The following is a 26,809-nucleotide window of genomic DNA, read 5'->3' as shown; positions in this document are numbered from 1 at the left end:
CGGGATGTTACTGAGTAGGGCACGTGACACACTGCTCCTTTGGTTAGTGGTAGTTCCATGTTTAATTTCTAGAAACAATGGTCATATCACCATCATGGGAATTGGGGTCTAAAAGCCCCAATATCAAAGAAACTGAGCTGCATGATCACTCAGGCTAATTACATTATATATTTGGCTATAAACTAACCTCAAGTGGCTAGTTTGCAATTAAGTGCCGGTATTAAATAAGGGCTCTGAAAATTGTTCTGTTTTATACACACACACACACACACACACACACACACACACACACACTACAGTCTACATCTACTATTTATTCCTACCATATACCATTTCTACTGCAAAGACATATTTCTAATGCTGCATGGAAACAACCACAATGCTATTATTCCACTTAAAAATGTCACCACTAGGTAAAGCAAGTAAATTTTGTAGTTTGGTGAATACATATATAAAACATGCATTAATGAGTCCTGCTTTGAAGCTTGAATATGAAATTGTGGAGATGTAGACTCATTCATAAAGAAAAAATTACCTGAAGAACAAATAAATACTTTTTTCCTGCATGTGTTCTTAAGTAAGAATTTGGATAATATTTTTAGTTGCAATGCAAACTTTAAGTATATGACATGCAGTAAGCTAAAACAAATGTAAAAAACTGACTTTAGCGGTGACTCTCAAATCCTAATGTAATTCATCTACGAAGATCTGCACTGGTATCTGCTTCCTTGAATCCTTTTTATTTCAATATAATGACCTCTTTTAAGCACATTGTACTATGTTACAAAGAAGGCATCCTATGGGATAAGACCATAAAAATAGATCATATTCCTGTGTAATAATTACTTGTGGTTTCTGAAAGGAACTGACATGAATGTGCACTTCTCAAATAATGCAAATCTCCTGGAGGCAATGCAATCTGGCCATGTGCAAGATAGTGGCCTATATGTAGATATTTCCATAGGTTAGCAATGAAAATCGTACTAAAATTGCAAAAGCTTAAGAAAGATCCTTTATTTTCTCTTTTCTAATCTAAAATGCAGTGAAGATTCTCTTCTGCAATGCCAGCATTTAATCATATTAATATATTCAACAATCATATTTGCAGAATTAGACTTAAGGGTAATATTTGTTTAAATCACAGCTCCTGATGCTACTTTCACATTATATTCTGTTCATGTCATTGGAAGGAAAATGAAATCAACCTGTACATAGGAGTACATAATAAATCTACAATATGGATTTAAACATATTAATAATTGAGTTTACTTTATCATTATTTTGAAAGAAAAGGAGCCATAAACTCAAAAGCATTAATGTATAACAAAAAATGTATATTTACCTTAAAACAATAATTGTCCTCCCAAATGTATTTTTCAATGAATGCTTCCAGTTCAGTATGTCCAAATGAAAATTATCTAATTTACATTATATTTCATAAGTTACAGATATATCATATAGATATATTCCTGCTAGTTAAGTGTAATATTTAATAAAATTCAGTTTATAATTGATGGGTTTTGTTTTTAGGTTAATAAACTTATTCTTTAGTATTTAATTCATATTGCATTTTAAATGTATTCCATTAAGATACAGTATCTGCATTTACTAAAATGTTGTACATCGTTCAAGAAAATTTGCTTCTTTGGTATACTGTATTTTGTTCCTCATCAAAATAACCGGGCAGGGGAGAGAATGAAGCACAAAAGCAAATATCACCTTTTAAATTTTGATATAAAGTAAAAACTGACTGAATTACCCTTAGAAGTAAATTATAATTATATTTAAAAATATAATAAACTATCATTTAAAAATATTCAACGTAAGTACAAAATTGAGGATTTTCACAGTGTAATGAATCTTCAACTCAAAAATTCTTTTTGAAGACTACAAAAACCAAACCTAAGCAATACTTATTATATATAAATTTCCAAAAGTCAAGGCAAAGGGGATTTAAGTGTCTTTTTATTGTTAAAAAGTGCAAGATAAAGAAAAGCTATTTAAATTTTAGGTTTATATCAGGATTTTTTGTCTCCTTGTTTATTGTTACATTTAAATCTTAATTTAGAAAATCTTAGCCTCATTTTGAATTATTTTTCAGAATCTGTGTTATAAATACTCAATTATTCACTTTGACAAAATAAAACTTCTCAACTCAAAGCCCCAAGAAATAGATAATTCTTAAAGGGGATTATATGGAAACAAACAAAAGCTACTCTTCCGAAAAACTAATATTTGATAAAAAGAAAAGGAAATTTCTAACTACTTGTGTCTTTCAAAATCAATAAAATGACTCAGCATACATCTCAGAATTACTCCATAAATACTCAATTCTCCCCTCTCTGAAATAATTACCTAAAAAAGATGTCGGCTGAGATTTGACATATTAAAACCATACTTTAGTCATTGATCAAGAATTCATTGTATATCTGGAAATCCAAGACGCAAACACAGAGTTAAAATAAGAAGCCTAAGAACACTTCACAAAATAATTGTTTGATTTTTTTTAAATGTGAAAGAAAAATTAAACTGACACAATTAATTGTTCATTAAATAGTTTACTAATGTTTTTCAAATATACAAATTTCCAAACATGGTTAGAACTCACATTTTAACCTTTCATCTTTACTAACAGCCTTTTAAATTAAAAACATATTTTTAAAGTAAATTTGTTACTATATTAGTTACTTAAGACCTGCAAATAAACTCAAAAACTGTATTTCAAAAATGCTTCTTTCACACTTTGACAGAAGGGAATTTGTGATTTTTAAAAACACTATTAGAAAACTGGCATGCTATACTTCCAGGAAATTTTAGCAATTAACTGTGCCAACAGCTTCCTACAGCTTCGTTTGTGAAAAGCTTCATTTTGAGAGACCGGGAGAGTGAAATTTAGGATGGTGGTCAAATTACTGTAAAACTCAGGATTCCACTTAAGATTTGTTAAATTAAGCTCTTATTGGTTTTTGCTTTAGTTTTAGTACCAATTTCACAAAGAAGCTTCACGTGACCAAAATAAGTGAATCTTCTACACAGCTTGGAGAGAATAAAACTGTGATTGATGGCTTGAAAACCACTTTAAAAATTCTGCAGTAATATGGAGCATAATTTCTCAAAATTGTTGACACAATTTTTGAAAATATATTGAAATACTTCCTGTTACTATAAATCATATTCAAAAAGACTGCAATATAGATTCCATTAAACAAATCACTATTCCTTTTCTTTTATCTTCTCTCTTTGTATTTATTTTCTAAATGTGCAGGCAAAACTTCAGGGGAAAAGACTTTTTATAATTCCATCTACTTATTTATCTTTCAAGAATAACAATATCATCATAAAACAGTTCCTCATGTATTGGAAATCCTTAATCAATATGTTGATATTTTCATCAGAAGAAAATGACACCCCATTTAGAGATCAAAAACGTCTACTTCTAATTTTGAAGTTCTATAGCATTCTCCATAGAATGAAAAATGACAAAAAGCAATTTATCAGTAGACACATAAAGAAAACCTATTTCTTTCAAGCATAAACTTCTGTGTTTATTTGTAAAGAATGAGAGTACTGTAAAAATAATATTTTCAACACCACAAATGAGGATTATTACCTCAATTTCTAAGGAAATGCCTCCCTCAATGCTTTCTTCAAACATTCAAATCCCAGCTTAATAAAAACAAATGGCATTCCTCATTTCTTCCAAATTGCACATTCAATATCGTAAGCTTTGTTTTTTCAACAAGACACTAACACTCTCAAATTCAGTAATTAAGAATTCATCAGCCTGAGTTTAGGCTGTAGTGTTCTGGGGATGATGGGCTGACTGTGATAAATGTATTTGTAACTTTCAAACTAATGAATTTAGATACATAAAATAAAATAAATAAGAAGGTAAGTTAAAATAATATAAAAGCGGGCTTCCCTGGTGGCGCAGTGGTTGGGAGTCCGCCTGCCGATGCAGGGGATACGGGTTCGTGCCCCGGTCTGGGAGGATCCCACATCCCGCGGAGCGGCTGGGCCCGTGAGCCATGGCCGCTGGGCCTGTGTGTCCGGAGCCTGTGCTCCGCAATGAGGGAGGCCACGACAGTGAGAGGCCCGCGCACAGCAAAATAAATAAATAAATAAATAAATAAATAATATAAAAGCATAGGTTGACTAATCCCTAAAAGTGGTCTTTGGCATTTCATGACAGGACTAAATAAATCATAAATGTGTGTAGTATCATTGGAGAACTTTAACATTTCTATCACTCAGTAATTCTATCCACTTCTGAATTAGAAAAGCCACAACAGTCAAAATTACAGAGACTTTTGGCTTTTCAAGCTAAATGAGTTACATTTTTGTGTCTAACAAGAAACTAAACTGAACACTTACTGTATTAAGTTACTGAAAAATATGGATAAGTACTGGGCTCCAAATTATTTTACTTACTGAACCTTTTACTTTCTAGCTCCAATTTCCAATAAAATTGGAAATCATCTTATAAGACAAACATTCCTTCGAGTAAAATATGCTAGTAAATAAAATGTGCAAAGAAAAATCTATCCAATAAAATTTAATCAACAACCATGAACCATAACGTTTTCAATTCCTAGAATAAACCCCAATGTTAATGAAACAAGAGTATTTTAAATCATGTTTCTAAAACTCTGCATGATTAAATAATATTTTGTCTAGATTCATAACTAATTTATTACTACTAACAAAAAAGGGATGATTTTAAGTTACAATCTATGAAGATATGCAGGTAAATTTTATTCAGGTTTGTGTACTTCCTTTCTGGTTGAAAAGCAGACATCCAGATAACTTTTTAGGGTTGACAGTCTAGAACAGTGGTACAAAAGCTTAAAAAAAAGGCTGAAATGATGTTTATTAACATCAATTTTTTTACTGCCCTCTAGTGGCAAAGAGTCACATCACTGTATGAAGATGAAAGACACGATGGGGGCAATTCTGAAAAACAGAACTAAAATTTTACGCCGTACGTCATACTTTTTCCAGGAGATTAAATTACTAAACAAAAGAAAACTCTGTATGTGATGTGAAAGTCAAATTTCATTTGCTAAAAAAATGATAAGAATTATATGAGCAGGAACAACAGGACAGCATCATACATCAACCATTAAAGTCAGTGTTTAAACAGCACTAAAATAGCTGGTCAAAAAATTAAAACTTCAGTAAATTTTTTCTACATGACATTATAGAGAATATTTGGTTAATTCCTTAATTTTACTGACTGGTTACTTTTAGATAGAGGCAAGCTGACAAAGTTATTTTTAATGTTCTCTAAAATTGCAAATTTTCAACAAATAAAAATGTAGAGCTACTTAAACTCCACAGAACGAAGTAAACTAATATTCAGATCTGCTCATGAAAGACATTTTACAAAAGCAAATTTTTAGAAACAGCTGTTACCATGCATAAAATTTATAATTGGTATGATATCAAAGTATATGTAATGTCAAAGTATTATAAATTAATTTTTGTTCCTTTTTTTACCAAATTAGACCTTTCCAAGTATTTTCCAGAGCATATCCATAATTTTATTCATTATTTTTGCTTTATTTTTCAATATTCATTTCCTTTACCAGAAATAATAACTTTAGAAGGGCATAAAACACTTTACTTATGATTATTAAAAATAGGTATTGAAAAATAAAGTAGTAGATGAACTCTGATCTTTTGTATTTCACATATAAAATGTATTAAATAGTTTTGCTGTATTTAGAAAAAGTGTCACCTTGAAAATGTACGCAGTTTATTCACATAACATCTTAAAGGAAAATCATAGAATGCAATGGAGAAATTACCCAATAAAGGGGAAAAAAATTACAAACCTTGACAAAAAGCTACGGTAGGAGGGATAAGAGGTAGGCAGGAAAGGCCCTATGCAGATCCCTTCTTTTCAGTTTCTAACTTTTAGGAACTCTGTGACCACAGAAAATAAATTGTGGGCTTGGTTATTTTTGTTTGTTTTCCACAGTGTAAACAGTGCCTGCAAACGGCTACCAGACTCTTCTCTCTAGGGATCTCGATAAACACTGAAGACTGATTATGTCATAAGGCAGAAGGAAACACTTTCTTTCTGGGCCCAAACACGTAAACAGTCAGCTAGGGTGTTCGCTAGAGGCTCTTTCTACACACAAGGTGGCCCAGTCCTTACACAGCGATTTAGTCATTTCAGAGGGTCAACAGTACTTAAAGGTTTTCATCAAATGGAAGATTTTTGAATGAAAAAGAACATTTTAAAAGCCCCGCCCTTAGCAATTCTACCAATAAACACAGCAGACAAGGACCCCACTAAAATTTTGTAAAGGATATCAACTATGTGGCACAATCCTTGAAATGGGCATTGGAAATAAAAGATACCTCACAGAAATATTTCAGTCTCATCTCTGTTTTGCAATTGTCTTCTGGTGCAGAGAACCTTCTGGACATTTAACACAGAATCATCCCAAGTGAGTTTGGATACATGGTCAGAGATGGAACAAGACTGTTTTCAAAAAGTCAGATCATTTTCCGGTTGTGAGTTTTCTAAGAAGTTTGCCAGAACCTAAGAAATTAAGACAACACAGCTCTACAGCAACTGAGTTATTTACAATTTGTCTCTGAGAAGAAACGTCAGAAATCAGTCGTCAATCAAGTCCAGACAGCAAAGAAAGACTAATGAAAGGAAATGAAATTAAGAATGAGTAGCTGAAAGCGCCAAGACACATTAAGGACAATTCTGCTCTCTCTTTACGCAAATTTTGGCAAAATAATTTAACTTCAACCCTAAGTTCACTTTCTAAGATGTAGTCTCTATCAAATTTTAAAAGAATTTAAGAGTAATGAAAAATGAGTGCTCAAACTATCATGTAGGTGGTTTAATTGGCCTAAGAGACTTTCAGTGTGCCTCAGAATCAGAAACATAAACAAATATACCTAATAAAGTTTGCTAATATATTTTTCCCTAAATCTTACACTAACTAAACGCGTGAACTCATAAATGTGATATTTGAAGAAATGTGGCTTTAGAAAGAGTGTCTATCGGAAACAGCTTAAACTTTAAGAAGTAGACGTCAGTAACCTTTCTGAAGGTTCACGCAAGTGGCAGAAGACGTGTCGCTAATGCCCGGGAGACAGTGGCAGAGCTGGCATTCTCCAGCTTCTCCTCTCAATACATTCTTGTAACATTTAAAGCATCTGCTCTTCAAGGGCACATACTCCATCCTGGGAAGTGTTCAGCTTCACTGTCAGACCTAAAAGTTCACTTCTGCAGTTGTGACAGAGGAATTTTTTAAAAGCAAGAGTAAACTTGGAGTATTAAATAAGCACAATGAAAACTTAAGAGATTAAATAGACATATATATATATATATATACACACACATATACGTGGGTGTATGTAGTTTATAAACCCTGAAAGAATACAATGGGCTGCTAAAATTTTATGCTCTTCATATCCCTCTTCACCTTAAAAATCAACATTTTTTAACTTAAAAAAATTTAACCTTCAAAACATATTCCTCCAGCATCAAAGAAATCCGCAAGCCAGGCTTAAAAACTTTTATTTCTTCGCCATTTTGTTTTCTCCTCACCAAGCCCAAATAAACTTAAAATCATACTCATGAACCACTGCCACATCATCTATTTTGTTTTTACTCATAGGAAACTGAAAAAAAGAAATAAACCTGTTTTCTAAATCTGAAAATAGGGGGAAAGTAAATGTTTGATAGAGACTAAAATGGCTTTAGATAAAAGTATTCATTTTAAACACCCACTAAAAATCTCTGAGGAGTTTCAGCTATTAGATGAGACTTCACTTAATCAAGTGTAGGTCACTTTGAAATGAGTCAAGTAATAAATACCACCAGGGACTTATTTTGGAATGGTAAATGCCATTTTTAGAAAGCAAAGAGGTTATACTTAGGGCTTCCCCACAAGATCTATTCTAAGTAACTTAAACAAAAGAGAACCGTGCCATGAATTCCACTTAAGCTGGAATGTATTCAAATGTACAAGAGACAGGAACACAGAGCGCAAATTTTGAATAGGATAGTACGTACAAATCTTGAATCCTCTTTTGGAATCCAATTATCATAGTCACTTGAGAGATAATGAATTATTATTTATCCAGTAAAAATGGAGATGGACACAGCTGAGTGACTGTTCAATAGAGACAGATATTAAAACCATCTGGGACTCCAGAAAGGTAAAACATCGATGAATTAGCGAAGATGAAATCCCTGAGTGTGGGCTTGCTACCACCTGTCATTTACACAAGTTAAATTTATGAATAGAATAAAGAAGTATGTGGAAGAGAGGTCAGCGTTTCTAATGATATAAGCCACTAAAGTATCAACCTTTTAAAAACTGCAAAATACTTCTAAGTTTCCTCTGGTACTTTGGCGTTTCAATCTAATGTTAAACATATAAAAACATATCCTTTATCATAAATACGATTTGTTCTCTAACACTTCTGTTGAGTAATTTCACTGAATATTTAAACTTTCACAAAACTAGAGCAAAACAGGACCAGTTTTAAATAAGTAATATACAAAAATAGTAGACAAACCCATTCTCAATCCCATTGGCAAGGATTTTGTAGTCACACAATTTGAAAATCATGGATACATTTTTAAAAGAATATAATTTTTAAACTACCTTTTAAATAAAATGGTAACTTACGCATAGGCATCTAACAGTCTCTTCCTCCTCTTCCTTTCCCAGTAAGAACTGAAATGACTAAAGGATATAAAGCCAGGAGATGGCCTAGCACTTAAATGAACCCATCACATTACAAAGGCAGTGTAGGAATTTCAGCTGGCTCCACTATAACTGTGACCCATAGTTGTAAACATAGATAAATTAGTAACTACTGTTACTGGAAACAAAGAAGATATAATGTTAACAGGCTAATTAAAACACACACACACACACACACACACGATTTTTTGTTTGTTTTCAATTTACCTAAAGGCTCCTGGGACATAATTAAAGAACTGTGGGCACAAACCTTAATAGAGTACTAGGAGGGGAAACTACTAGAATTAATATATCAAGTTGGAGTGTTTATTCTTAAATCAACATAACTAAAAAAGTTGATCATAAAAAAGGAATGTTTATTTTGATTATCAGGAAAATTTCCATGTAGGTGTAGACACAGAACACAGTTCTGGTCAATGATAATGTACACTTGAAAAGAGGGATGTTACGTGTCAGCTTAAATAAAAGTATGATGGAAGAATTTCAGGTCTTTTGAGTCATGATTAGGATTTTGTTATCTAAACCAAGTCAGGTGGTCAACAGCAGATCACAGACTGGCATCCACATCTCCGACACCCAGAACAGTAAGTAGGTCTTGTCCTTATGCCATGTGCGTGGCCCTGGGTAAAGCAGAAACCTGACCACTGTCAAATATACTGCGGATCCTAATTCTATAGGAAAACAAGTAAACAAAGTAACTCCTGTTGTTGAAACAAGTATGAGAAACCAGGTATTTAATAAATAGATGACCATGAAACATTTGTGTGCCTTGTATTTTCTGCCTCTGAGCTTAAAACATTTTTAAACCAGCAAACATTTTTTATAAATTTAATGATTATGAATAGCATTAGGAATTTAAGTTTTGTAGGTCAGATCATCACCGATTCCTCCTCCTCCAGAGGAAGTAAACTGGGAACAGAGGTGAGGAAAGAGCACCGAACCCAAATTCCCCCAGGCCAGTCATTTTTGGAATATTCTATATGGAAAAATGTTCTGTGATGAGATTCAAATATACTTTCATATAATAAGATATACTTGCTTTGGAAGATCTGGCAGATATCTGTTTAAAAAGCATATTTTTAATTAAAATCCATTCTAATCGTGAATGGTACGTAAACAAGAAAAGAAGGAAAACGTTTATAATTTAAAATACATCTCCACCACCAACCCCCCAAAAATAAATAAATAAAAACCAAAATACATCTCCCTCCTCCAACCAGCCCCTGGACTGAAGTTGTGTGCAAGTCACACCTGGGAAAACACGAACTTCAGAAGGGTGGCGGGTGAGATGCCTGATTTCTTCATGTAGCAAAAATATCCCACCCGTTGAAGAGAAGGCTGACTGATTATCCAAAACTATGAGTGGATATATTCTCTTATGTCTGAATGAGGAATCTGAGTCGATGACCCCCATCTATAAACACTGCAAAATATCTGACTGGTAGAAAGTCCCAGATTCAGAACCCCTTCCCTTTCTCCATCCCCAAACCCCAAAAAGGGACAGACCGTCCTAACATTCTGATTATAAGGCTGGATATTTACAAGGTGAACGCTCATGGAGATGGGTTTCAACTATTATATTCCACACAGGAACTCTCCTCCTGCAGGGGTGATTCAAAGCAGAACGATAAGCCAGGTACAGTTTGAGCACTGAGGCTTTTCCCTTGTCTGTAGCCTCCCTACGCTACCCAGAAAGGGCCTTTCCCACGTCTAATTAACCAGTAGCTGCTCTCAGGAAAGGATCTCATCCAACACTCCTTGGGAATATAATACTTTAGACTTCAGTGTATCATTTATTGTCTTGAAAGATGAAGGCGAACCTCTGAAAATTCCTGACCTAGATATCTATTCATTCTCACAGAGCAATATTTCACATGTTTATTAAAACATAGTTGATTTTTAAAAACTATTTTCTGGTATATATGGATATTTCAATTTTGCAACTTAAATTGAAAGCCAAGGGTAATTTTTTGAATAAATTACAAATAAGCTTTGTTGATAACCATAAAGTTCATTTATCAAACTGCTTCTCTTCTTCATTAAAAAATAGTTTATAAGTTTAAAACTATAGGGAAATTGAGAGGCAACAGATGATACCCACATAAAGTTTATCAAAATTAATGACTACAGCATACCCTATGACACTCAGTTTACAAGTAGAAAGGTTATAACTATACTCTCTGAGTGCTAAACCTGTAGTACGGCAGTCTCAATCATTTTTTGTTTCTTTCTAGTTTTTAAAATTCTGAAAATAAAAAAAAGAAGTATAAAAACTAAATTTTGATCACCCCTATGACTTAATAGCAAACATTCAAAATTCCATGGCTCTCTCACTGGAAGTTCCCATAAGACTCAGGAGAAAAGAAGCATAAATCAGTTTTGGCAGATAAAATACCTTCAAAAGAACAGGAGTATGAAGGTATGAACACTCAATTCTAACTTATCTAAACCCACTAAGGAATGGGAAAGCAAAAAGCTGAGAACAGCAAAGAAGACCATTTTTTTTACCTCCTTCTTCTACGCTACTTCCTTTTCCTCTACAGTGGGTTGAATAGTGTCTCCAAAATTCATGTCCACCCAGAACCTCAGAATGCGACCTTATTTGGAAATTAGGTCTTTGCAGATGTAATTAGTTAATATGAGGTCATACCGGATTAGGGTGGGCCTAAATCCAATGACTGATGTCCCTTTATAAGATGAATAAATAATAAGATGAGGAGAGGATATCCAGAGACACAGAGGGAAGACCACTAAGTGAAGATGAGATGAGAGTGATGTGGGTACCAGCCCAAGAACGCCTGGGCCACCAGAAGCTGGAAGAGGCAAGGTTTCACTCTTCCCCAGAGCCTACAGAGGATGCAAGGCCCGGCCAATGCCTTGACTTAGGACTTCTAGCCTCCAAAAGTGTGAGACAATAAATTCTGTTGTTTTCAGCCACTCACTTTGTAATAATTGTCATAGTAGCCCTAGGAAATGAGTACATCTCCAAATGCCTAAAAACCCAGCCAATGAAGAACTGCATCCTTCTTGGGCTAGGACAGTGCTTTGTTTTTGATCTAGTCTTTGGTGATTTACATTAAAATATGAACTAAGCCATCAGCGTAGCAGCCTAAAACTACTACTCAAAATGGTATTATATTTTGGATTCAACCTTCAGTAATGATTTAGTTTTGTCTCTGTTTAGTAAAGTTTAATACAGAAATGAGAGGTGGACTTAACTTTGGCCTCTAATATGAGAAATAGAAAACTTAAAAATAAAAAAAATTATTTTTACAACGAACAGGTCAATATTTATTAAATGCTAGTTTTACAAGGACTACTTAGTTTTACTTTGTTTTCATCCTGTATACTTATTAGTTAGCTTCTTATATCTTATATTAATAAATCACTGATGTTAACCCAGAGTAGGTACTCAATACATATTCATTTAAACTGAACACTCTAGCAGTGTACATTACTATTAAATAGCTGGAAGAGTAATGTCCAGTTCTCTACAATTTCAGGAAATATATTTGCTCCCAAAACATTTTAGTGTCTTATTTTAGAAATTTGTATAAAACCGCTGCAAACATTTATTTCACTCTGCTCAAGCTCTTTCCTTAAGACTTAATTATTAGAAAATAACTTTAATGGGTTATGTAGATCACTTTACTCAACTGTCCTAAGAATTATGAATCAATACTCCCTTCCCCTGCCCCATCCTCCAAAAAACCTCAGTGACATCATCTCAGAAATTCTGTCTCTAAAATATGTCAAAGGGCTTTCAAAGATTAAAACTTACTTAATTTAGGGAGTAAGCATCAAAAGAATAAATTCAGGGAGTAAAAGCATCAAAAGAATAAACACATCTAGGCAGGCAATATTGAGCAATGAGAGCAGAAGCATATTCAGAAAGCTTCTAATTCAACAAACAAAAATACAAATACAGGGCTTCCCTGGTGGCGCAGTGGTTGAGAGTCCGCCTGCCAATGCAGGGGACACAGGTTCGTGTCCCGGTCCGGGAAGATCCCACGTGCCGCGGAGCGGCTGGGCCCGTGAGCCATGGCCGCTGAGCCTGCGCATCCGGAGCCTGTGCTCCGCAACGGGAGAGGCCACGACAGTGAGAGGCCCGCGTACCGCAAAACAAACAAAAAAAATATTAATCTTATTGACATACAAAATAACACTACATGGTTACAAGGTAATAAAGTTATAAGGTAAAAATGAGTACCACACAGACTTATGGTTCTCTCACAAAATCTATCTGAAAGCACGTATTTCTCTAAAACTATCTTTCTGTAGCATAAAAAGCCTGAGTGTTTTTATTGCGGAATTTTTTCAACTGTAAAAATTCTAAATGAATACCTTGTAGAACTACATATTACTGCCATATTCAGCATAAGCCTGGTTCATATTTTAGTAGTTTTAATTCATTTTGAAGTAAATTGTGAAATTTTCTCTAAAAAGTTTTAAATCTGGAAAGTTATATATATCAGGACATCTTTGAATTGTATGTGAACATTTCATATTTTGGAGAAACTCACATTTCATGAGCACAGTATTTCTACCTTTTATCCTGTCAACCGTGAGGGAAAGATCTCTAGATCTAATAATGATTCACTGACAATTACAAATGTTTATAAAAGTGTGGCAATTTCTTAGTCTATTTAAAAACATTGATTCCTTAACATTTTATTAATCATAGTAAGAGCCTCTATTACACTTAATGAATAACACTTTTTTCAGGGAAAGACATTATAACAAAATACACAAGAGATACTTGGACTAAACTACTCCACTTATTACACTGTTCTATTAAAATAAAGCAATATGTTGACAACAGAGAAAATGACTGAGTAATATTACTGAGTAAAAGTCAGACAATAATAGTGGGTCATCTCATAGTTTTTGCAATGGTTTCATACAATACTTCTATTTTTGTGGCATCTTATTTCAAGGTGGTCTCAGAGAATCAGACAGAATATCTCTGAGTTTTTTCCTTTTGCTTTTAAGTTGCAAAATGATAAACTAGCTAGTTAAATTCACAAGACTATTGCTTTAAGTGGAGAGCTGGAAAACCCTTAAAAATTTCATTTCACTACTTGTTTCTACCATTACAAAAATATCAAGTAAATTTTAAGTGGTCCTTTTCCAACCTGACAAAAATAATTTCAACTGTATGTGTGTAACTTCTCAACAACTTAAACTAAAAGACAGATTTGAAGGTTGGGTAGTCAGTCAACAAGCTTCCATGCTCAGAAAAAGTGTTTTGAGTATATGTGTTCTGGGAGAAGAGGGCTGCTGAAAAATAAAACAAGCAAACAAACAAAACCCTAAACAGAAGATACAGTCTATGACCTTGAGTTTGCCATCCAAAAAAAAAAAAAAAAAAAGCAGTATAATAAATAATTTACCAATTACATCTGGGTATGAAAGCAACCTACTAAGAGCTCCATGGAGGCTGTAATGAGTATGTAAGATATGAGATATTTTGCAATCACTTGCTGGAAGAAATGAGTTGAGAAGTTAAGATAAGAGTTGACAAGGAAGAAAGAAGAAGGTATGCTAGTGGAAATGACCTGAATGACAGCTTCGCACCGCATAGTCAAAAGAGCACCGATGTGCAGTCCTGCGTCTGTCACGATTAGCTGTGTAAATTCGAAAAAGTCACTTAATCTTTTTGGGTCTTGGTGTTCTCATTCATTCAATTCAACAAGTATTCCCTGAGCACCACCAAGTGCCAGGCAGTGCTCTCAACTCTGAGCATACCAAATTTAACAGAGGCTCCTGCCTTTGTGAAGCTTACACTGATAAAATGTAAAATTTCAGAGGAAGTCATGCATTGAAAACAACAGTAGGAAAAGTTCATTGTTGGTTTCTCTCTTTCTACTATCTCCCTTTTATAATTCACCCACCAGAGAGATCCTCCCCCAAACTGATTCTGTTATGTCACTGTGTTCTATGCCAAATACCCAATGGATCCCAAATGAATATCAAAATAAACCCTTTCCTCTGAGATTCCAGGTCCTCCATGTCCCGGCTCCAACCAACTTCTCTAGCCTTATCTTCCAAATTTCTCTTTCATGAACTTCATGATCCAAGGAGGTTATTTGATTTTTTTCTCAAATACGCCTCACACGTTCCACTCTTACCGCTCTGCTCACACGCCTCCCCCTGCCTGGAACCTGCTCTCCACAAGCCTACTCCTCCTTCCTGCAGGCTCAAATATTTTCTTGCTACGACACTATGATTTCCTGAGCAGGAGAGAGAGAAAATCAAGGAGACCCCAAGAAAGACGATTCGTTTTTTCAGGATTGAAGAGGAAAGTTAAAGTCAGGGAAGCCAGTGAGGAGGATATTAACAAAAATGACTGTGACTGCATTGTAACAGGCAGATCCAAAAAGCATCTGGTTTGTGGAATCAGCACTTTATAGGACTACTGACTGAGTACACACATAAATGGAAAAAAGTTAGTCTAAATGGACTCAAAATTATATGATTTATGAATAGGATGGTAAAAAGCATAGCAGGTGGCACACAATAGGTTTTCAGGAGGTTTTCAATAAATGCTGAGTAGGGCTTCCCCGCTGGTGCAGTGGTTAAGAATCCACCTGCCAATGCAGGGGACACTGGTTCAATCCCTGGTCCAGGAAGATCCCACATGCCACGGAGCAACTAAGCCCGTGCGCCACAACTACTGAGCCTACGCTCTAGAGCCCGCGAGCCACAACTACTGAGCATGCGAACCACAACTACTGCAGCCCGCACGCCTAGAGCCCGTGTTCCGCAACAAGAGAAGCCACCGCAATGAGACGCCCACGCACTGCAAGGAAGAGTAGCCCCCGCTCGCCGCAACTAGAGAAAGCCCGCGTGCAGCAACGAAGACCCAAGGCAGCCAAAAGTAAATAAGTTTTTTAAAATGCTGAGTAAATTCACTTTTTAAAATTTATGAATTGATTTTCCTTAAGAAATCACATACATTCCTAAAACACGTTATAATTAAATATTATATATTGATTTCTAATTTTATAGACTGAGAAAAAAATTTGCTACAGCAACCACGACAGGGTACAATGACTTAAACTCCATGATCACTGGGTTTAAAAAAATGTCATTTTAAAAAGAAACCGGGTTAACACTAATTAATAATTTAACAGAAATATACAGAATGGGTCTTTCCTTATATTTAAGTGGAGTTGAGGTTGTGTGATAAATAGCATGTATAGAACAGTATCACAAAAGGTTGTTAATTTCAGATCTCATGCTTTATTTTAAACAAATAAAATGGAACAGAAATAGCTAAACCCCTGGACCACTCCTCCCATCTCTCTCCTCCTCTTCCCTTCTTCCATCCAGTCCTTTCACAACCACCAATGTGCAGTGGGTATGCATGCTTCTCAGGCACAGAACTTCAGGGCTTTACTGTGGGCTTCAGCTTGCCACCTCAAATAGTTTAGCCTATGGTAAAAGCAGGCTGATTTTGGTGGCTGACATATATTTTAACAATGTGAACCAGGCTCTCAGATACTAGCTTTTCATTGGCTTATGATCGACCAAGTTGTCAAAAAATAAGTGTAACACAAGAATTCTCCTAAATGGAACAGTCTAATATATATAGAATTTTATTCTTGGGGAACTTAAGAAATAGAGAAAAAATTCAATATTGGTCTCAAATTTACCTGTATTCAATAGTAAGGTCCTCTGCCCTAGGGTCAGGATGGGGATCTATCATTTTATTAGAGCCTAGAACTAGTTACCTCTGTTTCAGAGTGCTTCCAATCCACACTGCAGAGATCAATAACAAATGGTCTCCTTCCAATCTCATCAAAGTACACCCTAGGCATTTAGAGGTAGATATCTTGTTATTGCTAATTGAGATATTCCCAGAAATAGGGGCTGGAGATGCTTTTGATAAAATACACACAAGGAGATGTTTTTTAAATGAAAAAATCCTATCAACTTTCTTTCTCCATAAATATACTTAAAAAATCTTTAATATTTAACTCTACCCATGTTCTGCCTTTACTGAGGTGGAAAGATATCATACGTTTAAAATTCTAATGCCCAGGGCTTCCCTGGTGGCACAGTGGTTGAGAATCTGCCTGCCAATGCAGGGGACATAGGTTCGAGCCCTGGTCCAGGAAGATCCCACATGCCGCGGAGCAACTAGGCCTGTGAGCCTCAACTACGGAGCCTGCGCGTCTGGAGCCTGTGCTCCCAACAAGAGAGGCCGCAATAGTGAGAGGCCCGCGCACCGCGATGAGGAGTGGCCCCCACTTGCCGCGACTAGAGAAAGCCCTCGCACAGAAACGAAGACCCAACACAGCCAAAAATAAATAAATAAATATTTTTAAAAAAGCAAAAAAGCAAAAAAAGCATGACTTAAAAAAAAAAAATTCTAATGCCCAGCTCTTGAGAAACTGAGGCACTACTTGAATAAATATATTTTACTAATAAGCATTTCAATAAACCAGGTGTTTATACTGATATCTGAGCATGAAAGTAAATAACTTTTTTCAATTTATGAAAGACCTGGTACCGTGAGTCCCTATTCCTAACTGGAAGCATAAAGGTAAAGATTGAGCTTAGCTTTCTGTATGAAATTTAAATGTACTTTAAAGAAATCAAACATATTATCACACATCTACAGCCCTTAGTGGTTTAAAAAAAAAGTCTAAGAATGTTTAAAATAAACAATTATACATTAGAAACTATAAAGTTTTAGTTTCTAAATTTCTAAATTTAATTGTTCTGCCCATTAAGGGTTCAAGGCCTTAATCTTGACATGTGAAAGGGGCTATAATACAATGCCACTCAACTCTTAAAAAAATACTAGAATTCATCCACATGAAAATAATTGCCTTCTGCAGGCCATCTCAGGAGTTATCATCTTCTTCAGATAATGCAGTCATTTCTCAATATAACACTGATATTTCTCTTTTGAAAAGGCCTCATGGAATATATTTATCTGTAGTAAATACTCTCTCTCTCTGGGTAGAGATCTAATATTGTGAAATAGCCAAATGTTGGTTTGTTAGGCCCGTGAAGGAAGGTAAACAATCAAACTAGCTGAATTGGTATTTGATCAAAATGAGACATGCCTATATAACAAGAACCACCTATGCCCTGCAAATAAACTCAATTTCAAGAAGAGTTTCAAAAAAGTTTTGGTCAAGGTACTAAGATGGATCTTGGGAACAGTAATTATCTATTCATAATGAGGACAACCACCTTCATTTTCAGAATCTCTATTATAACCAAACACAAATGTAGCAAGCATACATGGTCTACGGAACGTTACCCCATTTCCCTGGAAGCTGGTGAGTAAAGATACACCTTTCCCAGATTTGCTCTGCAGGGGATGCTTTCTCTTCTTATTCCTTAGGCAAGCTGAATTAACAAAAAAGCCAGTATAGAGCCCTAACTTCCCTAACCAAAGACACCCTCACAAAAATGCAAATATATTCATAGAAGCAGGACATACATGTTTATTGTATATTTTATTGTGCATGCTATGTTTTATTACCATCTGCAGTCTGGTTTTTTTTTCCAAGCATTTTGAATTAACTGAAGAAATCCTACAGGACCTCTACAAGAATCCATACTACCTAAAGCCATTGATCTGGTTTACTTCCCTCCTTTCACAGGTACAACTCAAAGTCAAGCAACTTTTCCAAGGTCAAACCACCAGATAATAGTTTAAATGCTAATTTATTTGATTTTCTAAGCAGAAGTTCTTAGCATATCAAAACTTGAAAGGAAGGAAGGAAGGGAGGGAGAAAGAAAGAGAGAGAAAAGAACACCAGATTAGCCTTGGGCACAAAGGAATAAACACAAACATAATTTATCATTTTGCCAGGTTCAATAATTACCATTTTGATGTGTTAATAGCCTTTAACAGTAAAGGCATTAGTCATCAATTAAATAAACAAACCATTAAATAGGGAACAGAAGTGTCAATACAGGCATAATCTACTAATTTTCTAACCAATGATGCTAATCATTGCTGCATATTAGCCAAGGAGTGGTCATTAGCTATATCACAGATGATCATTTATAATCATGGGTCACTAAAAAAAAAAAAAAATCTCAAGAAGATTAAAAACAGAGTAAAATACTAAACACACACTCTCTCCACTTATCTCTCATCATGATAAACTACATGATCTGCCTTGAACGGACATGGAAATATTTGTAACATTCAATAGTGACAGTATTTAGGAAAGGTTGTATGCTGGCATAATTCTATTCTGTAACAGTAAAGAGAACCTACACGTAAAGCTAAGTTAGGACTGAAGTCAGAACAAAATCCAGTTTAATATTTAAACTAGAGGAAGAATTCAGTAATGAGGAAGGATATAAATTTGAGACGGCAGCAACCTGCCTTTGTACTTCAGTAGCTGAAAAACCTTACGCAAATCACTTCATCTCTTTAGCCTCAATTTTCTCAACTACAAAACAGAGAGTAAGAATATTTTCTTCATAAACCATCTGCTACATATTAGGTGTTTTAAGATGTCATAATAATTTTTCTTAATGCCAAAATTGGACTGGAAGTCAGGGGCTCTGGGGCCCAGTCACTTCTAAGGGAGGGACGTGGTGACCTCCACTCGTCCTCGATGGAGAGCAGGAGCGCGTCCTAGGCACGTGCTCCACGGTGAACTAGCAACGCACGTGACTCGTCCAGGCCTGTTTCCCCATCTTTAAAATGGAGATTATAAGAGTATTTAACTCCGGGAGTTAGAACTCTCATTCTGAAGATGAGATAAAATAATGTCCATATAAAAGGTATAGCACAGAGATTAGGACTAAGTAAATACATAACAAATCAAAGGTTAGCCCTGCTTCTCCACTTATAAAATAGGTAGGCTGGATTAGGTGATCTTGAATTGTAAACAAACGATTACAGTATAATGTGTCAAGTGCCATAACAGAAACCTGTCCCAGGTGCCATGGAAGTCTACAAGCAGGTGCCAGCTCTGCCTGGGGCAAACAGCAAAGGCTTCAAAGAAGAAATGCCCTGCAGGTAGGCTCTCAAAAGATCTGTGACAAGGTAAGAAGGTAAGTGGCACCGACCAAGTGAAAATGTTGAAGCATGGATGGAAAGGTACAAGGGTGGGGATCACGAAGGGCCTGATAAAACACACTTAAGGAATTTGGATTTGATCCGAAAGACATAACGAAGGTTTAATGCAGGGACAGGCCATGCTCAGAATTACGATTCAGAATGACAACTCTGATGATAGTGTGGAGGCTGGATTAAAGGAGGGACGGACAGAAAGCAGGGAAACCAGATGAGAAGGCTCATGAAAAAGTCTACACATGAGACGAAAAGAGCCTGAACTAAGGTCCTTCCTGTGAGAACAGGATAGGGGGAGGTGGGGCGGGATAATTCATTTTCAACATTTTTCAATTCAGTACGTCTGTTTTTAAAATAAAAAGTCCTTAAAGACATAAATCCTTTGCGATGAAGAAAATTTGACTTGCCTGACGGTACTATTTCTGGTGATTTTGAGTTCCTCAGATTTTACTGTTACATAATTCATTGCGTGATGATAGGGTCTGAAATGATATTCGAGGAATTTTGATAATGGGCCAAGTTTTTTCTTCCTTATGAAAAGATGTGTACTTAGTTCTGATTAATTGTAATAAAAAGAATTCAGAAAAAAGTAAAGCATAAATGCCGATCGTTGATGTTTGACAGCTTTGCCTAGGAAAACAATCTTGTATGCAGCACTTAATTGCTTTAACTGGAGTTTCCAGAAAGGTTAGGTCCTGTACTGTGTTTAATAAAATTCTTCCTATAACTGAACAATACTTGTCCAAATATTTAATCAAGAATTCCATTTTAATGGAGTTGACATAAAATACATCACAAGGAAAATCTTGGCCATAAAGTTAAGAAATATAAACTAAAAACCTTCCGGTTTGGTTTTACCTTTTTAAGGGAAGTGACGGCTCTAGGACAGCAGCAACAAAACCACTAAAACCCTTCAAGTCAACATACCTAGACGCTTGTTAAAACAAACATTATTCCCACTGCTAAAACTGAGGTTGGCAGGTCTCTCCGTTTAACAGCCGAGAAACAATTTGAAAAGTAGCAGGATAGCAGCTTCTTTGCAAAGAGACTAAAATAATCATCACCATTAAAAGATCCTTAAAGGCAAATACAGAACGGTCAGCCAGCCTGATCACCTTAATTTTTAATGCAGGAATATCTCCATACACATCAATGTACGATATGAACGTATGAAGGAGAATCTACTGTCAATTAAAAAGAAACTAATTTTTAATTCTCCCCTTCACTCTGATGGCCTAGGATCAGAGGAAATACTATTTGAAAACAAAAAGAAGGAAACAGGAAAAGGGGGGTGTAAAGATGTGTCAGTGATAAAACAAGCAGGGGTGTGGCTGTCATGAAAAAGCCAACTGGCTCCTTCGACCTCCATCAAGGTCCCTCTACTCATGATGCGCTCAATAGGATGATAATGCATTTAACCACTTTCCTTGCATCTAACTTTGACCTCGCAGAGCCAAATGGCCTTGTTTAACTACCTTGGCCTTTCAGCGTTTCCCTGAACAAAGGTAACAAGGAGACTACTGCCCCTACTACCACAGGAATATGAAAGACAAACCAACTTTTAAGAGCACAGCCAGGTGTCGACTCCACCAATGTACAACTTTTAAGCGGGAGGTAAAGTGAAATAATGGCTAAATAATTAGAAAACGTTAACAGTGTTAAATTTGTTATATATGGTGGTTTTGTTTTATTTCAAAGAAAAAGCAGAAAAAGAGTTCCAGGCTCCATTTTACAGGTCTCTAGACAGCAGGTTCCCTCTGCCTGCAGGGAACAGTTTAAGGGTATGGAAAAAGGAGGGCGGTGCGGACACTAACATGAAAAAAATGTCACGGAAAGGCCCACACATTATTTTAATTTTAAAAAATTTCAGGTTAAGATGTCTAAATAGCAAAAACTAAAGTGTTGTTCTACATGTTTTTATTAGTCATTTTGGAATGCTCTAGAATCCACTGTGCTTTCTAAATGTACAAAACAAGACTTTTATGTGAAATGGTATTTAATTTTAAGAGAGGGGGATAATAACACTTAAGAGAGAAACTTTTTCAAATACTATAGTATGTGGTTTCCCAACTTGAACTATTATTTAGAAGCGATGGGCCCTCAAATATTTGGGGGCACTTTTCAATTATTCTTCTTCCCTTGTGAAATGAATTTCCCATCAGTGACATCTATGGTATACATTGTTTCCGGGATACCAAAGAGGTAGCTGTTTTCATCCTTTTGTGGTAAAAAAGTAAGAGTAGATATTTCAAAACTTAAACACATAGGATTTGTAACTAAGCAGCTAGGTTCCCAACTAAAATCAACATACAAACACCAATTTTAAAACAACTGGTTTCTTAAAATATTAAAATATATACCATTTCAAGGCTGCTAAAAATACATATGATCAAATCATTTGTACCCATCAAAATGTTACTCTCTATGGGGAAAAACAAATTTTGACGTGTCAAAAAACAAACACACTCCAAATACCTAAACTGAGACTTCAAGTTGAAAGGCCTTAGACGTAAACAAGTATTACAATAAATAACTTTCCATTTTAGACAACACTATAACAAAAGTCATACAAATCTTATGTATTTTATATTATCTATTACTAGACTAATCTGTAATGCCAAACAATCTGATAAAGCTAAATATAATGAATTACTATTGTAAAATATCTCTCTCAGAAGAAATTAAGTGTTATGTTGGCTTTAAAAATATTCAGTGTTTGAGGATATGGAATCACTTCATATATAATCACTTAAGATTAATAACTTAATATCTATGTTTATATGCTTTAAACTTGCCCAGATCAATGTGATAGAGCAAAAAATCTTGCTAATAATCCTCATCTAAACCTTTGGGAACTCCTGTCTCATCTCTCCTATTCCTCTAACAGCCCTTATCTATCAAATCCTTTCCTTGGCCAGAAAGTTCCCCAACTTGTATTTATGACTGTTGTTGGATTAGCTAAGGACCAGGTCCCTGGAAGATGTAACTCATTAGACACTTCAATAGTTGTGGCTTAGGTTTTTAGCCCTAACTACGCAGAAGCTCTGGTCTAACCCAGAAGGGTACAGCTAACTTTATTCTTAAAAACAACAACAACAAAAAGCACCCGACTGCCCCTAATTTACTTATTTACTTTCTCACTTTGACATATCACTCTTTCTCCTTCGTGGTACCAAATTCACACCATCCAAACATCCTTAAGGAAAAATATCCTAATACTTCTCAAGGGCTTGGTGCTAAAGCACTCATATCTAGGGTAAGATCAAATAATTACAACCATACTTTAGTTTAAACCACACATGTATGTATGCATGTATATATTTTTTTTCAAAGAAAGAGTAAGAAATCCAGAGTGAAGCAGTAGTTTACCATATTAGTGTAAAATTTAAACTTTTTTAAAATGAGGGAAAAGCTAATAAAAATTACTCAATTAGACAGAAATTTAAAGCAAATATACTGCCCTACGTTTAGCATTTACGTTTGGATTGTCAGAAAGGTGATTCGTTAAAAATCTTTATTCACAATTGTTTAAAGTCTAGAAAACAAAATAAATTATAAAGAGACTGATGTTCCAAAGCCCAATCTCTTAATTGCTGATCAGAGCTGAAAATAGATCCTTTTTTCTCCACTAATTGAATGAGTCTGGTTAAACCTTTTGAAATGCACTTTAGAAAATGCAAGAATACAGCTTAGAACAGGTTCTTTAATTTGGGTCATTTTCTGTTACTTGCAGTAGTGACGGGTGCTTAGCAACGCTGTTCTGGTGGCCCTTTTAAGGAAATGAATACCTGGAATACTGCATTTTAATCTATTTTATGGCATTAATTATCAAGATCGCCGCATTTAGACAGTGCCTCCTTTGCCACTTCCCTACATTATGAAAGGAAGGAATCCCGTGATAAATTGAATATGTGATTTCAGATGACAGAAGATCCTATGCACACCCGTTACCAAGTTAAAAAAAAAAAAAGGACAGAAAAACTAACAGTAAATAGAAGTCACAGAAAGGGTGAGTTTAAATGTTTAGACAAGGATCTTACACTGAAAATCAGTGTTCAGACATCTGTAAGGGTCCACAGGAAGTTGCTTTTTCCTTTCTGAATCTTTGAGGAAAATTAAATTCTATTATGCCACACACTAGGCCACTGATATCTAAGAAAGGTGATGCAACACAACCAAAATGTAGTAAGATTTTATTTGGTAGTTAAAGATATGCTGAATCTTTTAAATACTGATTTCGTAAAAGAGGAGTCTTACGTGAGACAGGTTCACAAAAACATCATTTAAATCATGACCAAGTTATTCACTTCATATTTATTTTAATGTGCTCAAAGGATTAACTATCAAGACGAGGAAACCAGGTAAAATACGGAGCTACCAAGTAGTGTTTAAGAAATCAAACTGCCATGTCATACTCTGTAAATACGCCCATTCACATCTTATTGATAATCACCAAACTAGGTTTAAGAAAGTAGTTATTAAAAATATTTGGAATACTGCTTTCTGTTTTTTCTCTGATCTCAGTTATCACTGTTAAAAGTGCAACTCTTCTCACTTTTCCCTCATAACTACACAGTTCATCTTCGATTCCTTGTCCTGAAGAAGGAAGGTACCGCTCTTGTACACCACCATCCTTCTCAACCTTCACAGCTAAAAAGAGAGTGACTCTCTCTTTGTCTAGAATGCATCCTGATTTCAATCTTCAAGAGCCAGTTTTTAAAAAGCTTTCAACACAGCCTCCAAAGATGAGAAAGCAACCATGTTAACGTGCAATCATATTTGGAACGTTTCAATCTACCGGTTGAGGTATAATCGGCATCTGCTTAAATGAAGCATACTTCATGCTTAATTACAAAGTTTAGCACCAAACTGTGTATATCGCAACACACAACAGGATAACACCAAAACTTCTCAAGTTTTTTAACCTCTTAAAACAGATGGGCTCTCCCTGGGGTTAGGGGGTTCTGAACAGTACAGCTGCATTTGAACGCCTGGGAATCCGGGGAGAGCGCGAAACGCGGAGCCCAGACGGTGCGGGCTGCTCTCAACAGTCCGCTACCGCGAGGCAGGGAGGCAGGGAGGCAGGGAGGCTGGGAGGCAGGGAGGCTGTGTTTCTCAAATGCCTTCCCTGGGCATGTTCAAGCCTTGGCTACTTTAACGATTAGCGCACACAGAGGTCTCTGGATGGCTCTCCGGAACTTTTAAAGCCAGAGAACAAAAGGTTTATTTTAAAAATGAAAACCTTGGCTTGTACAACTCCAGACGTGAATCTGCTTTCAATTACTGAAAGTATTTCCACTTCAGTGGAAGGGGATCAAATCTTCAACTACACCCTCTTAACGGCGCTGAATTTGATTATCTCAGGCTTTGGGAAGACAGAATGGCTTTGGGACACAGCACGCATTGTCTGTACATCTCATTTAGGAGATATTCGGAGAGAGAGAGAGAGAGATGCCGGCACAGGGGGAGAGAGGAAATGTGACTTCTCATTCTGAGAGCTGCCACGGATCCTTGTTTTATTTTACTAAGATACACACATAAATGGTAAATGATTCCGACTTCGATAGACAGTGCGCAAGTTGTTTCCAAAAATCATTCCCAACTAGTTCCTCCACGGGAGCGACCTGCATCGAAGCACGACGGAAAAGCGGGATTTCTTCTAGAGCCTCTGCCCTGCAAAACCCTCTCCAAGAAAAAATCACACGCTGAGTATTTTGCAGGAGAAGAGCTGCTCTTTTAATCATTAGCCAGATTACTGTGTGCCTCCCTCCCTGCCCCGCCCCGCCCTAAACCGCTGGCACGACGGACCTTAGTTCAGGAAACCGAAGGGCTGATTAATTCCAGCTCAAGGCGGATTCTGAAACCCCGGAGACATCAACGATCCCAAATCTCTCCAGCTCCAGATGTGCTCCCCACGAATTCCACACGCCACGTCGCAAAAGTAACAGAACGCGGGGAAAACACACAGCGCTACCTCCTGGGTTAGCCCTGGACACTACTCATAACAAAATATCCACCTAATTAAAAACGCGCGAACAAAAGACCATTCTCCCCGCAGCTACCTGCACCGCTCCGGGGGACGCAGAGTCCTCCAGAGAGTTCAGCCTCCGCCTCCTCTAAACCCTGAAGGTGGCCCCTCAGGAGTCAAAGCGCCCCCGCCGACCTGATGCTCACGTTGCCTGGGCCCCGATTCGAACCCGCGCGGAGCCTCCTCCCATCCCGACGCCACAGGGCAGGACAGCGGGGCGGCTGCTGCCGCCGCCGCCGCCGCCGCCGCGGCCCCCGGGCGCGAACAAGCGAGCCAGCCGCGCGAGGAGCCGCGCGAGGAGCCGCGCGAGGAGCCGCGCGAGGAGCCGCGCGAGGAGCCGCGCGAGGAGCCGCGCGAGGAGCCGCCCAGGCCGCGGAGCCGCCGCCGCCACCGCCGCCGCCGCTCACCCACCTTGCCGTCGCGCGCCCTCGCTGTGGCCGTGCGGAGCCGAGCCCGGCGCTGCCAAGCTGCCGCGGTGTGGAGCGTATCGTGTTACAGCGCCAGGCTCGGGGCTCCGGCTGCAAGCGGCCGCCAGACATGATAGGCTGAGGCTCCTCTGTTTACACCCGGCCGCGGAGGGGGCGGGGGCGGCGGCGGCGGCGCTTAACCCCTTCGCGCCGGGCCGGGCCGCCCCCGCCCCGCCCCGCCCCGCCGGTCCCGCCGGCCCCGCGCCCAGGCGCCCGCGCTCCCGGCCGCGCCCCCCGCCCCCGCTTCCACGCACACACACACACACACACGCGCGCGCGCAGGCCGGGCGTCCCCAGAGCCGCGTCCCACGCGCAGGGGGTGCGAGATGCGCCCTGAGCTGCTCGCCAGTCTGCCCCGGAGGCCCCGATCCGAGGCCTTCCGCGCGCGCGCAGGCCGTGCAGCGCCCGCGTTCCGTCCTGGGCTTCTCCGGCTTGCTGTGGATCTTTGCAAGTCAGTCCTTGTCCGGAAGCGCGACCTGGCTGCGCTCACAAAAGAACCTCCTTCCCA

General features: G+C 37.3%; 1 protein-coding gene across 4 annotated transcripts in view; it reads right to left on the bottom strand.

The window, feature by feature from the left end:
* Nucleotides 1-26,386, bottom strand: part of TENM3 (teneurin transmembrane protein 3) — a 330,131-nt gene extending 303,745 nt beyond the window's left edge. For all 4 annotated transcript variants that reach the window (XM_082608816.1, XM_082608817.1, XM_082608818.1 and 1 more), the window contains exon 1: nucleotides 26,246-26,386. The gene's annotated coding sequence lies outside the window, so the exon portion shown is untranslated. The remainder of the gene's footprint in view (nucleotides 1-26,245) is intronic.
* Nucleotides 26,387-26,809: the final 423 nt, after the last annotated feature.

This window comes from Mesoplodon mirus, assembly GCF_964341445.2.
Source record: "Mesoplodon mirus genome assembly, chromosome: 20".
In the NCBI taxonomy this organism is placed as follows: Eukaryota; Metazoa; Chordata; class Mammalia; order Artiodactyla; family Ziphiidae; genus Mesoplodon; species Mesoplodon mirus.
Note: the sequence above shows the minus strand (reverse complement) of the source record. Positions and strands in the feature narration are given on the sequence as shown.